The sequence below is a fragment of the Dysidea avara genome, chromosome 5 (assembly GCF_963678975.1).
Source record: "Dysidea avara chromosome 5, odDysAvar1.4, whole genome shotgun sequence".
In the NCBI taxonomy this organism is placed as follows: domain Eukaryota; kingdom Metazoa; phylum Porifera; class Demospongiae; order Dictyoceratida; family Dysideidae; genus Dysidea; species Dysidea avara.
The window spans coordinates 32,920,174-32,936,595 of record NC_089276.1 but is presented as its reverse complement, the minus strand read 5'-3'; the positions used below and the strand labels follow the sequence as shown (position 1 = coordinate 32,936,595).

The 16,422-nt window shown below is 40.2% G+C and overlaps 3 long non-coding RNA genes across 3 annotated transcripts in view; 1 reads left to right on the top strand and 2 right to left on the bottom strand.

Annotated features, from left to right (window-relative positions):
- LOC136255955 (uncharacterized) overlaps positions 1-16,422 on the top strand; it is a 31,249-nt gene that overhangs the window by 9,288 nt on the left and 5,539 nt on the right. The window lies entirely within an intron of this gene.
- LOC136255952 (uncharacterized) lies at positions 4,655-5,036 on the bottom strand. The gene is made up of 3 exons (XR_010701225.1): positions 4,959-5,036; positions 4,837-4,903; positions 4,655-4,785 (listed from the first exon to the last, which is right to left on the bottom strand). It is a non-coding gene; the product is annotated as an uncharacterized lncRNA (long non-coding RNA).
- On the bottom strand, positions 11,961-15,413 carry LOC136255956 (uncharacterized). The gene is made up of 4 exons (XR_010701234.1): positions 15,261-15,413; positions 15,058-15,200; positions 12,631-12,770; positions 11,961-12,579 (listed from the first exon to the last, which is right to left on the bottom strand). It is a non-coding gene; the product is annotated as an uncharacterized lncRNA (long non-coding RNA).

The following is a 16,422-nucleotide window of genomic DNA, read 5'->3' as shown; positions in this document are numbered from 1 at the left end:
GTTACGCTGAGCATTTCTACATGATGGGGTGCTCTATCGCCAGCTCCGGCAATCTTCTGTATCTCCATGTGCTGCATAACTGGTCGTTCCTACCAGCATGAGAGATAAAGTCCTGACGCAGCTCCACAATCAAGCAGGCCATCTGGGAATCCACAAAACTCTTGAAAAAGTGAAAGAGCGGTTTTACTGGCCTGGGTATGAGCTAGATGTTGAGAATTGGGTGCGCTCATGCCAATCCTGCCAAAAGCGTAACCCACCCCAGCCAGCTCCCCAAGCCCCAATGGGTACAATGAGCCTTATCCGCAATTACGTCACAACGCGAAAATAACGCAAAAATGGCAAAAAGTGTGGGGGCCAAGTGGGATCCTTTGTATGGAAGGGATAACATTTCGAGATGTTCCACGTGAAGAAAACATGAGAAAACTCTGGTGAGGCTTATTAACTATCTTACTATGTAGGGGCACGCATTTTCGTACTTCTCGAGTAGTCCTACGGTCTGCTTTTGGTTTCTTCCCAATGGCTCTCTGTACAAAAGGCCCCCACACTTTTCGCCATTTTTGCGTTGTGACGTAATTGCGGATAAGGCTCATTCAAGCACACCATCCATTTGAAAAAAATTCATGGGACATAATGGGCCCTCTACCAACATCTTCAAAGGGACACAAATACATAGTGGTAATAACTGACTTGTTTAGCAAATGGGTTGAAGCTTTTCCCCTTCGAGTAACAGATTCTGAGACCCTGGCCAGAGTGCTAGTTGATGAGATTGTGTGTCGATATGGAGTGCCAACATACCTCCACAGTGATCAAGGGTCTAACCTAAACAGTGAAGTGATTACTAGTTTGTGTAAGCAGTTGGGCATTGACCGAACTAGAACAACGGCGTACCAACCACAGGCAAACGGGAAAGTAGAAAGATTTAATCGTACATTAGAAGCTATGCTATCTAAAGTTGTTAGTGAAAACCAGAGAGATTGGGACAGTCACTTGCCCAAAGTGCTATTTGCGTATCGAACCTCTATTAATGAATCCACTGGATTTACACCTTTTCTTGTTAATTATGGGTGCTCTGCAACTTTGCCGGTTGATGTTATGTTGGGAAGAGTATCAATGTCTTTGGAGGGAGGTAAAGGTCTTCCTGAGTATGTGGAGCAAGTTGGGCAGTCTCTTAAACAAGCATATGATAAACTCCGTCGCAGCATTGAGGAAGCGCATAAAGCCAACAAAGCAAGATATGACAAAAGGGAATCAGGATGCAATTTTGTTGTTGGAGATTTAGTGTGGTTGTATATACCAGCGATTAAAACAGGACGGACCAAGAAATTCTCCTGTCTTTGGAGAGGTCCATATACTGTTGTAGACAAAACAAGTGCTGTGAACTATAGAATACAGCTGCTAGGCTCTGCTAAGACCACAATTGTTCACCGAAACAGGCTTAAAACATGCTATGGCCGACCACAGTTGAAACCAACCACAAGGACAAATGGAGGAAGTGTATGTAATGGTCAGCATACTGAGAGAACTGATACTGTTTCCAGGAAGATAACTACAGACCCACAGACTACAAGAAGTTACGCTGAAGTAACAGCAGCAACACCAGCTATAGTTTGTCAACAGCAGCAACACTGGCTAGTTCGTCGACAGCAGGAACACCAGCTAGTTCGTCAACAGCAGGGTACACATCTACTAATGATATTGGAACTAACTCCAGGCCACAAAGAACTCGCCGTCCCCCAGACTTTTACAGACCTTCATTTCGAGGACTCAATAAACTTAGGGGGGAGCAGTGTGACATAAGTACTTAACTATGTGCACACACAATGATTATGTATGTATCTATTTAACGCCTGATGTAAGCACGCGCATTCTGTTATGCCACGTTGTTGTGCGTTGTGTTGTATCAGTAATTAATAGTATCCGAGCCCGTTACACTGCTGCTGCCGGGTCTCTTGCTGACCTGCTGGTCTGGTGGAAACAGTTGTCTGGTTTGGGTCCTGGTTATGGGTATTACGTGAATGCTTCCAAGTCCTGGTTGGTCGTTAAAGAAGATTACTATGATACTGCCTGCACTTTATTTGCTGGTACTTCCCTGCGCATTACAACTGAAGGTCGTCCCTACTTGGGAGCTCCTCTTGGTTCCCTTGAATTTAAATCCATCTTTCTACAGGAAAGGGTATGTCAATGGCGGAATGACGTTATTCAGCTTTCCAATTTTGCCTCCAGTCAGTCACATGCTGCATATTCCGCTATGATTCACGGCCTGTCATCTCATTGGTCCTTTTTAACTAGGACTGTGTGTGATTTGTCCTCTCAACTTGCTCCCCTTCAGAAGGCTATTCGTCTGCACTTGCTGCTGAAGTTATGTCTCCGTACCCCTAATGACTCTGAACGGGCTATGTTTGCTTTGCCAATTCTTCAAGGGGGTTTTGGTGTATTTGACCCTTGTAAATCTTCCCAAGACAACTATCAGTTTTCCACATCCGTTACATCCCCCTAGCATCTGCCATCCCGAATCAGCTTTCTTGCTTTGATTCCTCCATCCTACAACAACAGCATGCTCTTAAACAAGAAGCTCTATCCATCAAACGTCAGAATCTCTCTCAAAGATTTTCAGAGTTTTTCTCAACTTTGTCCAACAATCTCCAACTGTCCCTGAAAAAACTTGCTGGTGAGAAGGGTGCATCCTCCTAGCTTTCCACTTTGCCTTTGGAATGTCATGGATTTGCTCTCCACAAAGGTGACTTTTGTGATGCATTAGCTCTCCGTTATGGTTGGTCTCCTAAGAATCTTCCTGTCAGCTGTGTCTGTGGCAGATCCAACAACATTGAACATGCTCTCAGCTGTCCAAACGGAGCCTTCCCTACCATCCGCCACAATGACATCCGAGATTTGGCTGCAGAATTAATGTCAGAGGTTTGTCATGATGTATCTACTGAACCTCCCCTTCAACCCTTGAGTGGTGAATCTCTCCCCCTACGTACAGCTAACCAAGATGTCGGTGCTCGCTTGGACATCAAGGCTTCTGGATTCTGGGGTTCTCAGTTTGAACCTACTTTTATTTGATGTTAGAATATTTAACCGTTATGCCCCTTCAAACCGTTGTAATCCCTATCGCCAGTATGAAACTTCGAAGCGCCGTCAGTATGAGGAGAGAGTGCGAGAGGTGGAACATGGTAATTTTAGTCCTCTTGTTTTTTCAACTTCTGGAGGCATGGGTTCCTCCACCACTGTGGCTTACAAGCGCCTGGCCTTCCTCCTATCTTGTAAGTGAAAATCACCCTACTGTAGGGTGATGAGCTGGCTTCGCTGTCGTCTTGGCTTCTCCTTATTGCACTCTGCCATGATATGCATAAGGGGTTCTCGCTCCTCCTCTGGTCATCCCTTTAAAGGTCATGTTCCAGCATCAGTTGACCTTGCACTGGGGAGGGGCGTCTTGGGGCCATTTAAACCCCATTTCCTTTTTCTAATCTGTGTTCTGTAGTTTCTGTTTCAGTAGCTCTGTAGGTGTAGGAATAGGCTAAACCCATTTTATAGAACATCTTAGCGTAGAGTAGAGTGTGGTGGATGGGAGTGCCAACTAGGGCCGGTTCTTCTTTATTTAAAAAAAAAGCATTTTGCAGGTGCCGTAATTTTGCACATTGCGCCTGTGGAACTAAGTTCACTGTTAATTGAACATTCCTTTACTTGTCCCAAGGGTGGCTTCCCTTCTATCCGTCACAATGAGATCCGTGACTTAACAGCAAGCTTACTTACTGAGGTCTGCCATGAGGTGGATGTTGAACCACATTTACAACCTATTACTGGTGAGCAGTTCACCTTAGCCTCTTCAAACATCGAAGATGGTGCTCGACTAGATATTTCAGCCAATGGTTTTTGGGGTGGCCGTTGTGAGAAAACTTACATTGATGTTAAAGTCTTAACCCACACGCTCCTAGTAATCATAGTGCCAGTGCCATTTACAGAAAACATGAATTGTGTAAGAAGCGTTCATATGAAGCTCGCATACGTAAAGTTGAACAGAGTTCCTTTACTCCTTTAATTTTTTCAGCCACAGGAGGAATGGCTAACAAAGCAACCATGTTTTACAAACGCCTTGCTTCCTTGCTATCAGATAAATGGGATTCAAATTATGCTGCTGTAATGGGGTGGATCCGGTGCTGCTTGTCCTTTTCACTTCTGAGGCCAGCAATTAGATGTCTGAGAGGTTCTAGATCCTCAAAGGGCTCCTTTGGCCACTCTTTAGGATCAGCACCAATTGACCTCATTCAAGTAGAATCAAGACTCCCATTAATTAAGCAGTAACTCTCATTGTATTTTTCCCTCCTTTCTTTGTATGTTTAATTTGTTGTTTCTATTGGGTTTAAAAAAAAAAACTAGAGTAACACTGTGAAAAAAACTCAGAATAATAAGGCCTATAACAGTCTTATTATGTTAGAATGAAATAGTACAGTATATATTATTAGATTAGGATGTTACTATAACAAGCGTATTGAATACATTTAAGACAGTCATATATTAGAGATTAAATCACTAGTATAGTGCAGCGTATTATCAGACTATACTAAGCCTATTTCAACCATATATTGGCTACTATACTACTGTACTTTTTTACTTTCCTTGTAATCTGTGGCTACCTTAATTAAATAGTTTCTACAATTACATTTATAATGAATTTAATTATGTAAATATGTTAAAACCACAATAGGTACAGCTAGTAAATCAATGTCTCCTTGGCCAGCCATGACAGTATCAAATCAATTTCGTCATTTATCAGTCTTTATCCAACTGCAGCAGGAAAGACAATAAATACAATTCACAAGTTCCATTACAAATTACCTGTATTATCATCACCATGTAGAACTCTGTGACAATCTGTTAGTCATCTGGTAGAACAGTCCCACAGCTTTAATACAAAGATGGTAAATGTAATGTGTATTCTGGATAATCATTGGACTTACAGTTAGTAACAATAAGCATCTCATAAAACCGAGACCTTGTCTGGAAACCTAGTATTACCATGTAGAACGGCGGCTAGGTCTCCAACTCTATTAAAGATGGTAAATATAATGTGTATACTGAACAATCATTGTACTTACAGTTTGTAACAATCTTTTAAAACTGAGACTGGGTCTGGGACTGACAATCCATGTAGAACCAAGACAAGTCTGATAAGACCAGGCCTCACAGCCCCTAAATGGAGGCAATCATAATTCATATTCTGGATTACTTGGTGTACTTACAGTTGTTATCAGTGAGTCTAACCAGACATAAAATGGCCACTTAGTATGTGACTTTGTTGGACTAATATCAGGCGAAGATTTTTGAATGGTCATATCTCAGCCAAGAACAATGATATCAAGCTGTAACTAGCAGGTATGGTTATAAAGTGTTAAAATAAGTACATTCAAGCATTGATTTATAAATCCTATTCTTTGGCTAATGTATAAGCATACCTACTAGTTAGAGTTTGATATATTCACTCTTGGCTGAGATATAACCATTCAAAAATCTTCGTCTGACATTCGCCCATACCCAAAACTCACAAAAATACTCATACCACGTGGACATTTTTATGTCTGTTACGTAAGCTCACAAGAAGTATCTGATACACTGATGACCAAGTCCAAGAATCTTGTAATCACTAAGTACAATTGAAACAAGACTAAATATAATACAATTTGCATACTGTCAGTGAACTTACTTTTGTTAGCAATACGAGCATGGTCAGTGAAATAAGGACAAACAAGATGGAACAGGTTCTTGAAAGTACTCAACTCATTTACAGTGCCAGACGTACATGAGGTAGCAGCCATCAGCTGTTGATAAAAAGTAGTAGAAAACATGAAGAAATGAGACCGGTTCCCAGAAGAAATGAGACCAGTTTCCACAAACCTAAACGAAGGTAAATATAAATTATATACTGGACACTCTCAATGTACTTACTTACAGATGTTAGCAATAAGAAGAATCTCCTAGAACTGAGACCAAGTCTGTAATTCCTGCCCTTTTGAAAAGAAAATGAATAAAAACACAATCAGGCTTAATGCACTTACAGCTGTAAGTAATTAGATGAGTTGAACAACTCCGTGAAAAAAGAACAAAACTGTCCACATATGGTCGCTACCAGATTCTTTAAAGGAAACAGCTGCCATTGAAGGAAATTAACACTGCAGATGTCGTACCATATTGAAATTAGCCATTGGGATTGCGAACTTAATAAAATATACTGATTTTAGCGGAATTCCCTCGGGAATTCCGCATATCTACCGACATGGTAAGTTCAAAAACGTACGAGAAACCCACTAAACATTGGCTTAGGAACATGGTGTCTGTTTATATAGGCCTACAGAAACTAGAACAAAGCTATTCTAAACTAAGTTACTAACGCGGCACTTTCTCGAAGCGGCTTTCCTTAACTTTTGTCTTAAACTATGGTGGCCGAGAAGGGTCAGCCGCTAGCCGCTTGCAAAGACGCGTCGGCTAAGCAAGTCAGCCGCTAGCCGCCTGCAAAAGCCAATTCGGCCAATACAAGCCGCTATCCGCCTGTGAAGCCGCGTCGGCTAAGCGAGAAAAGCCGCTTCTACATTGCGTATACGTCCTGTAACAAAATATTTGGTCCGGGTGCATAAACGGTCCGGCCGGACCTTTTATGACAGCATAAATGGTCCGCCCGGACCTTATTTGCTCGGACCATTGGTGCGTTGACATGCAGTCCGTGACACATGATGCTGCGTCACGTGCCTCCGCATTACAACGTGCTTTATATAGAGCAACAGTACAGAGCGTGTAACTGTTTCCTCGGCTGTTCCGGCAGCGGTAGCTACCTGTCGTAAATAGTCATGGATGCCTCAAATGATCGACCGTCTTCTACGCCGCACCTGGATGCTGGTAAGACTATAGCTAGGCATTCCAGCCCGATTTTTAAATTTTGGAAAAATGGGCTTTTTATATGCTCAATAGATAGAGTATTGATTGCCGATCTCAGAAATATATAGTTTGTTGGGTTGGAATTAGCTACTTTGGCATGCACAGTGCTTAAAAACTGAAAAAAGGTACATTTTTTCTCCGGGGCTCCCAATACATTTTAAAGGGAAAAATGGCACAATTGAATCAGGAAGCCATCTAGCAATCTGGACTATCTTGAAACTGCAGTTGCTTCTATCTGCAAGTGTGTACATGTAATGAGAGTAACTTCAGATTGTATCAGATCTCAGCTATCTTTGTATACTTTGTGGTGAGCAAATATGTTTCACCTATTGCACACTTCTCAATACAATGGTGTATACCTATAGGCAAGAGGCTATGTCAAGTAAGTGAAAACATCAAGTTAACAACTTATAAAGGTAAACAACTAAAGTGGAGGTGCCGCAATGATGCAACAATACCTAAGGTGGAGTTGTGGTTTCAATTATGGTATTGTTATGCCGACTTTGAAGTGGTTTATACTTTTGAGCTGATGACACAGCCATCAGAAGATTGCTCTGGAGCTGAAAATCGCTAACCCGAGCGAAGTAACTACGCACTTTAAAGTAAGCACCAGTGACTACCTTCCACCCGACAGTACGTTTTTTTAAGTTTTAAAGCATTCTACATACATTATAAGGCTTGAAAAGATTACAAAACAACACAAAACTTACTTATATGTAACGCGCACGATAAAACTAAGATTTTCATGATGATCAACGTGTGGACAAACCCCACAGTGATTTTCGTCCTCATTGGAGCTTGGACGACGGAGCAATCCCAAGTTAAATACGAGTTGTTATTTTGTGCCAAGGTTCTATTGGGGAATATACGGAGAATTTTTTTATTAAAAAATCTCGGATACTGGAATGCCTACTATAGCTACCTTGTTATTATCTACTTTACCAGTTAGGCACTGGAGGGTGTACACACAGAAGGCAGAGCCTGTTCGAGGTGTTCACCCATAGCCTAGGAGCCTAAGAGAACATCTTTGAGCTAAATATCCTAAAGTGAAACGGGTGTCTCACAATCGAGGTCACAAGTATAATCCCCGACTACTACTAATACCGACTACTACTAATACGGGCTGAGGTGGGGGAAGGTGGCGATTTGCATCACTGAAAATTACAATTCCCCACCTACTGGGGAAGTACTGGCGATGCAAACCCCGACCAAGTGTCGACCTGCAAACCCCGGGAATACTGCGGGGAGCTAGGAGGGGATCGGGATTTGTACGGTCATGTGGCATTGGTCTAGTAATGAGTTAGTTCAGGGGCGGATCTAGGATTTATAAAAGAGGGGGGCTAACTCAAGGTACTAATCTGTTGGGTAGAGGTGTGCAAAGTATGCTGGAACTAGGGGGGTCTGGGGGCCAGTGGCGGAGCAAGTAGTTGATATGAGGGGGGGCTGGGCTGACCCAGACTTATTTCTATAGTTTGGTAAGGTGAGACCAAAAAAAAAAAAAAAGGTCACAACCAACTGACAAGAGCTTTCCACCTCATCAGCTACCATTTTTAGCTGATAAACTACATAAAAATCCTTACATAGCTCGCTACACACTGACTACTTTATTAGAGTGACTGCTCTATTAGAGTATCTCGATCTTTATCACGGTTTTCAGCCCCACTCCAAGAAAGATAATTTCGGTGTGATATCATTCTGAGGGGGGGGCTAAGCCCCCCCTCAGCAGATCGAGGGGGGACTTCAGCCCCCTAGCCCCCCCCCCCCCCCCCCCTTTCCGCCGCCTATGCTGGGGGCATGCCCCCCCAGGAAATTTTTGAAAAATAGATGCTAAAATACTGCAATTTGGAAACATTTCCACATAAAATTCATAATATTTTCTGCCTGTAGATATTTCATATACTGCCTTTAGATTATAGGTATGCATGACTTTCTAAAGCATTTTGCTAATCAAAACGTTTGGGTAGGTACAGACAACCAAGTACATGATGCACCCCTCTCACAATTGCACAACACCGAATAGGTGCATGTTAGAATAATATAATGTTGAACGTGGAAAATTTTGAAATTTGAACAATACAAGATTGAATCTGAGCATTTTCAATGAAAATTGTGTACCTGAATTAAGTATTGCCATATATATTAACTACACAAGTGGATGAATGAAGCCCTTTAAACAAACCAATGCACTTCATTGCATATATGTATAGGTGCAGGCAGATTTGGAAAAATTCCTTAACAGAACCAACTACATGTTTCCAGTGAATGTTCTATTAGAGTAGTTAGCTGACTGCTCTATTAGAGTATCTCGATCTTGTACACCTCCAATGCTGATCCCGGTCCTTGTTACATAAACTTTACCACTGATAATACCTTGGAAAGATGTTTATAAGGTGGTTTTATGAGTATTTGTATTATTAGTGATCATATAATTATGCTAAGACAAAATTTCATTATAATACTCAGCATATTGATCACGTAAAGCCTAAATATGAAGGGGGGGGGGGGGGGGGGGCTTCAGCCCCCAAAGCCCCCCCCCCCCCCCTGGATCCGCCCCTGTAGTTCGAGTGGATTCTAGTATGAACGTAGTATCTAGCACCTGAGACACTACTGAAAGCACACACTTTTGCTGTCTGAGTGAATTTCTTTAGTGAAGACAAATCCCACTAGCTATACTGTATGTCAGGGGAAATTTAGCGATCAATTCCTCCACCATCCCTGACCTTTCCCCATCCTCAGCCCATATCAGTGCATAGTCGGGCATTACATTGATAGACGCATTACAGACAATCTCAGTTGGAGTAAACACATTGCCATTATTACCCCATCATGTGTTCAGTTCGTGGTCTTTACAACGAAATTTCAAAGCAGTGTACATGTTCACTATTGTGAAATCAAAGGCTTATTTTATTTATTTATTATTGCTTTACAACACCAGATGCAAGATTACATTAATGATTGTACAAAAATAGCGTGGTGGTGTTGAGGGTCAGATGGCAACATGTGCCAACTGCCCTAACTAATTACTTATAATGTACATGTAGACAACATGCAAAATTAAGACGTTTTAAAAGTTGGTACCAAAAACACAAACTTAGCTACATAATCAAAATTTACAGGGCAGGAGAGTTTAGAGCACTTACAACAGGGACACAAGCAGAGACAAATATAATTTTTGCAGTAGACTGGTCATAATGTCCTGTCATGATCAGTCGTGGTAGGACAGAGTGGGACTAAGAGTTAGATTTTACAATTCAGGTAACTGTCATTCATTGCTCTTGTTGTGACCTTGCTAATTGAATGGGAGTAGGCTTAGTACATTTATGGCCACCCCCTTGGGTTGTAAGAATGTAATGTCTCCTAGCAACCAAGTGGTAGTTATGATTGGCAGTACAAGCCATAAACCACTGTATTCCTTAGGCTCCATCCTTTTTCTTTTGGTAGCTAGGACTGACATTAACAAATCACCCACTGTATGGTCTATACCAAATTTTGATTGCTTCTATAGTTTTAACAGTTTCAGCTAGTTTAAAATCAACCTGGCCACCATCCAGTACAGGATCACTGGACAAATATCCATCTATCCCACACTTACAGAACTGAAGGATATGTGTAGGACAGGCTGACTGGTCTGTCCACCTGTTCATCATATAGGAAATATGATGTTTCCTTTAGCATTTTCCACATATGTGATAGATAACGTGTCGTGCTGTATGAAATGTCATCTATCATGCAGCAAGACTATAGTGTAGGATATGTCAGACTGGAGGTCCTTCTGTGCAACATATGGGAAATATGACCTTATGCATAGTATTTCCTACATATGTGAGAGATGATATGTCATACTGTATTACTGATGTCACCTATCACACTGCAAGACAGGTATATATAGGACATGTCAGACTAGAGGTCTTTCTGAACAACATACGGGAAATATGAAACTTTTCCTAGTATTTCCTGTGTATGTGCCAGATAATACTTTCTACTATATGAAATATCACCTATCACACTGCAGGATATGTCAGACTAGAGATCCTTCTGTACAACATATAGACCTTTATCACTACATACTGTATATGACAGCTAATATGTTGCATTATATGAAATATCACCCATCACACTGCAGAACAGTTGTAGGACATGTCAGACTAGAGGTCCTCTGTGTAGCATATAGGAAATAATTATGACCTTTTTCACAGTATTTCCTACATACAAGATGGCTGATATGCTGTACTGTATTATATGTCACCTATCAGACTGCAGAACAGGTGTAAGACATGTCAGACTAGGGATCCTTCTGTGCAACATAAAGGAAATAATTATGACCTTTATCATAGCAGTTATGGCCTACTGTATGATATGTCATCCATTACACTATATGATGGGTGTACAAGATATGTCAGACTATAGAAGTCCTATATACTGTATAACATAATAGGAAATAATTTATAACAGTATTTCAATATGTCATACTGTATATGTTACACTGTAGGTAAATTATTATAACAAGATTTAAATGTTACCTATCATAATTCAAGACAGAGATATAATTTTTTTTATTTATTATATGCGATATTTAAATCTGCACAGCATATAAGATGTCTATTCCTACCTAATATGAGATAACTGTGGCAAATGTGTTAACTAAGATACAATAAGGAACTGTACATGTACAGTATAAAAGAGAGCGGTAGTTTTGCACATGCAATGTAAGTGCCTGCATATGACTTATGGTTACATGCTTTTACTGTGGAATTCAATGACATCCACAAACAGAATTTTTGCAAATTTTTGCAAAAAAATTACCCTGCATGGACAGTGAATTGAATTAAGCTTACTGTGTAACATATTCATTGTGTGTTATCACTTAGCAACCATAATTGGCAATGCTAATGTTATTCATTCAAACATTTATTCACAGAAGCACACATACACATAACCCTGTTGAAGAAAAATCTATTCCCAACACTATAATTATGTGCAACTTGAATAGTACCAAGAGTTCATAATATTATATTAAAGAGTACTAATGGGCTACACAAGTGTTTACAAAAGGTCCAAATACGCACTATTTATATTTGCTGCTCCCGTTTAACTTAATATCTTTGTTTACTTTTATGATAGGTAGGAGACGTTTGAGAGAATTCTGACATTGATCAAAATCCTGTTACTTTTGATGACGTAGCACCAATAGCTAGTTCACTAAATATATCAGTATTCACAATCAACTCGACTAATGCTTTGCTACTGGATGAATCTACTACTCACATAATACTTACCTGACACTGTAACTCAAAATCATGTCGGTCTCCAAGGATATAATCCAGTGGCATAGCCAGACTTTTTGCCATGCTCAGGCACTGGGTATAGGCAAGCCTTTCAGCTCCACGGAATACACATACACATGCCATCTTCATATGGACATCAATACACATTTTAAAATGTGTTGTGCATGCATCACTACCTACATATATACTCTACCTACACTAACTGCATGTACGCAAGATAATAACCTTACTAATCGCGACCACTAGCTAGCTAGCTATTGTCTTCTTATCACATACATACAGTGGTGTCTTGATACCAGACTAGCAGGGAATTTAAATGAAAGCACTACCCGAATCACAAGATGACTTTAAACTGGAGATAATCAGTCTACAAACAGGAAAAAGAAGTAAATACTGACTATAAACAAGTACTCCATACCGTCTGAACTATCAGTCTAAGTTCCAGTATCCATACACAGCTTTAACGGGTTCCCACATTTTATAACTTCATATTTCATCAAGGTTTTCATCACACAGTGCAACACTTCACCACAAACAACGAAGGCACACTGTCCACATCTGTGTAGAAAAAATTCTGTCATTAGTCCTTTTCACGATGCTGACTGCATTTTAATCATGTGATCTCGTTTCTATTTAATGCTTGTCATTAGTCATTAATACCACAATCAAATAATTTACAGTATAACCCCAGGGGGAAACCCAGTTACTGCTGGCCAGCCAGAAAGAAAGCATTGGCAAAGTGGACAATCAGTAAGTTGTGTTAGCTATTAGTCATAATTAAGCGATTGTTCATCAGTGATTCAGCCCACCTCCTAATTACTCTGGGTAGTTGATGGTAGGACAGTGACTTGATGTCCAGGCAATGCCCTGGCTTGCCCAGGTCTGGCTACGCCACTAATACCATCAGACTTGGTATTATCACCCTGAAGACAGTAGATGCCACAATTTCTTCTAATAATAATAATACAGCAAACATGTTTACAGTTATGGATGTGTGTCACACCTGTTTAAAATGGGCAAGAAATGATCAAGCCACCAAAACATAATAAAAATTCCTTTAATTTAAATTAGTCGCTGAAGTGTGTTAATTAGAAGTCAAAGCATATTTACTACACCATAAATTGTTTTTTTATTTTTTCATCCTTCCCTAATGCTCTGTGACATAGGAACTTTTACTTCACCTGTTGTACTCACATGGATAGTTATAAATGAAATTTTCATAGGCAATGAATGATCTGCGAAACCACATAGAACAGACATGTCTGCAGTTTTTTTGGCAAAATACTAACATTTTAAAAATTTGAAGTGATACCACAGACTAGATATGAAAAACAAAACAGGAAACCAATGATGTAAAATAAAAAATTTATTCACTATGACAAACCAACCAAGGTATAGTTGTGTCTTAATTGTAGTTACTTGTGTATGCAAGTATGGAGGCATTTTACAATTGATGACTATCTTGCCATGTCTTCTGAATCATAAACAAACACATGTGACATGCATACCACTGGGGCCACATAAACAAAACAAAGATATTCAAACTCTTCATGAGTATAGAACATTTACAAAAAGCATGACAGTAGCTGAACCATAGCTTTGTAGGATGCCATGGCTAATTCTACACGGTTTAGCCACAATGCACAACTGCAAAATTACTGATTTAATTTTGTGCAGGTGGGTGGGACAAAACTATGTGGCTATCACACTAATAGTGATTGGCTCATCACTGAAGTCTATAAATATTAGTGCTAATTGCTGGAGCAAAAAAGGATGAATCTATGTTACAGCAATAGCCTCTATCACTACTAGCACACACTAATACATGTGTTTCATAACTGAATATTCTAAAAATTTTATGCACATGCAACATTCCCGGCCTACGAGAGAGAGCAGTACCAGCAGTTGTAGCTCAACTATAGTATTTCCAGCATTACAAGCTGGCTGCTAATAAAGTTCGAAACTTTGAACTTCAGAGTTCCCTCATTCTTTACTCATTCTCCACTCTCTAACAACATACATACATACTATACAAATTCACAAGTATAAGCTGATACCTGTTTTCATCTTTCCTACAAGTAACAACTTAGAAGACAAGGATGCCTCTAGTAGGCATTCCAGCCCGATTTTTAAATTTTGGAAAAATGGGCTTTTTATATGCTCAATAGATAGAGTATTGATTGCTGATCTCAGAAATATATAGTTTGTTGGGTTGGAATTAGCTACTTTGGCATGCACAGTGCTTAAAAACTGAAAAAAGGTACATTTTTTTCTCCGGGGCTCCCCATACATTTTAAAGGGAAAAATGGCACAATTGAATCAGGAAGCCATCTAGTAATCTGGACTATCTTGAAACTATAGTTGCTTCTAGCTGCAAGTTTGTACATGTAATGAGAGTAACTTCAGATAGTATCGGATCTCAGTGATCTTTGTATGCTTTGTGGTGAGCAAATATGTTTCACCCACTGCACACTTCTCAATACAATGGTGTATACCCATAGGCAAGTGGCTATCTCAAGTACGTAAAACCATCACGTTAACAACTTATAAAGGTAAACAACTAAAGTGGAGGTGCCACAATGATGCAACAATACCTAAGGTGGAGTTGTGGTTTCAATTATGGCATTGTTGGCCGACTTTGAAGTGGTTTATACTTTTGAGCTGATGACACAGCCATCAGAAAATTGTTCTGGAGCTGAAAATCGCTAACCCGAGCGAAGTAACTACGCACTTTAAAGTAAGCACCAGTGACTACCTTCCACCCAACAGTACGTTTTTAAAAGTTGTTAAGTATTCTACATACATTGCATGGCTTGAAAAGATTACAAAACAACACAAAACTTACTTATATGTAACGCGCACGATAAAACTAAGATTTTCATAATGATCAGCATGTGGACAAACTCCACAGCGATTTTCATCTTCATTGGAGCTCGGACGACGGAGCAATCCCAAGTTAAACACGAGTTGTTATTTTGTGCCAGGGTTCTATTGGGGAATATACGGAGAATTTTTTTATTTAAAAATCTCGGATACTGGAATGCCTACCTCTAGCCTCCTAGACGTATCCACGGAATTGATCACAGAGACTCCAGTTAAACTAAAACAAACAACAAAATTTCCACAATCATTTTCCCAAGACGTCTGGGAATGGTAACCAATCTCGTTATGTACAGACTTGCTCAACCACAAAATTACGTAATACAGGAAACTGGGTTGTCACGTGATCACTGCACAAGCTGTTTTGTGGTCAACAAGTTTTCTGCGTAACAATGACGATTGAGTGACCTTTATTTAAAGATTTTTTTACAGTGGAGTGGATATGTATAACAGGTAACCTCAAGCTACCCTATATCTTGGCTTCTGCTTCATGGAAGGTATTACAAAACTTTAGTTGTGTAGCTATGCTAACTAACTGAGTAGTGAGTTAAATACTTAGAGTAATAAGTAGTCAGTATAGTGTACTGGTAGTTGTGTATGCCAAGTAGTACTTTCATTACATGGATTCTAAGTAGTGATTGAGCCTTGAGCTAATAATGTATGGCATTGTCATCAGGTGGTTACAAATCAACCAAGCTTACCAACCAATGCCTGTAACCTTTACTGGTTATCTGCACGTGGGACAATGTTGGGATTTGAACTTTGATTAGTACAAATGCTTGCTTTGTGCTGTTGCCGTATAGTATAGGTGAAGTGACATAGCCAACCTGACCGATTAGAACATTGGCTTGGTAATTGCAGGTTCCAGGTTCGATGCCCCCCCCTCCCCCCCCCCCCCACTCCAACTGTAAGTTGTAGTTTCCTTGAGCAAGAGACCTGTAGCGAAAAATTTGGTCCGGGAAAAAAATCGGTCCGGCCAGACCATTTTCAGTCGACCAAATTTAGTTCGCCCGGACCATTTTTAGCATCCGAAATTGGTCCGACCTGACCAAAATTGGTCCAGCCCAAACCTAGTTGGCCACATGCACTCCTGACCACCCGGACCAATATTGGTAGACCAAAATGGGTCCGGGTGGACCACTAACGCATGCAGCCAATGATGCATAGCTATAAGTTGTTTGTGACGGAACACTGCAGCCGACTTAGCTATAGCTATTCTCATTTATCAATCTCGAATAATGAGCATAGCAGGCATTATTACTGCATGGATTTGTGCTTAAAAGGTTATCCAACAAGGGCACGGATCATTGCATGCATGGGATCAATTATA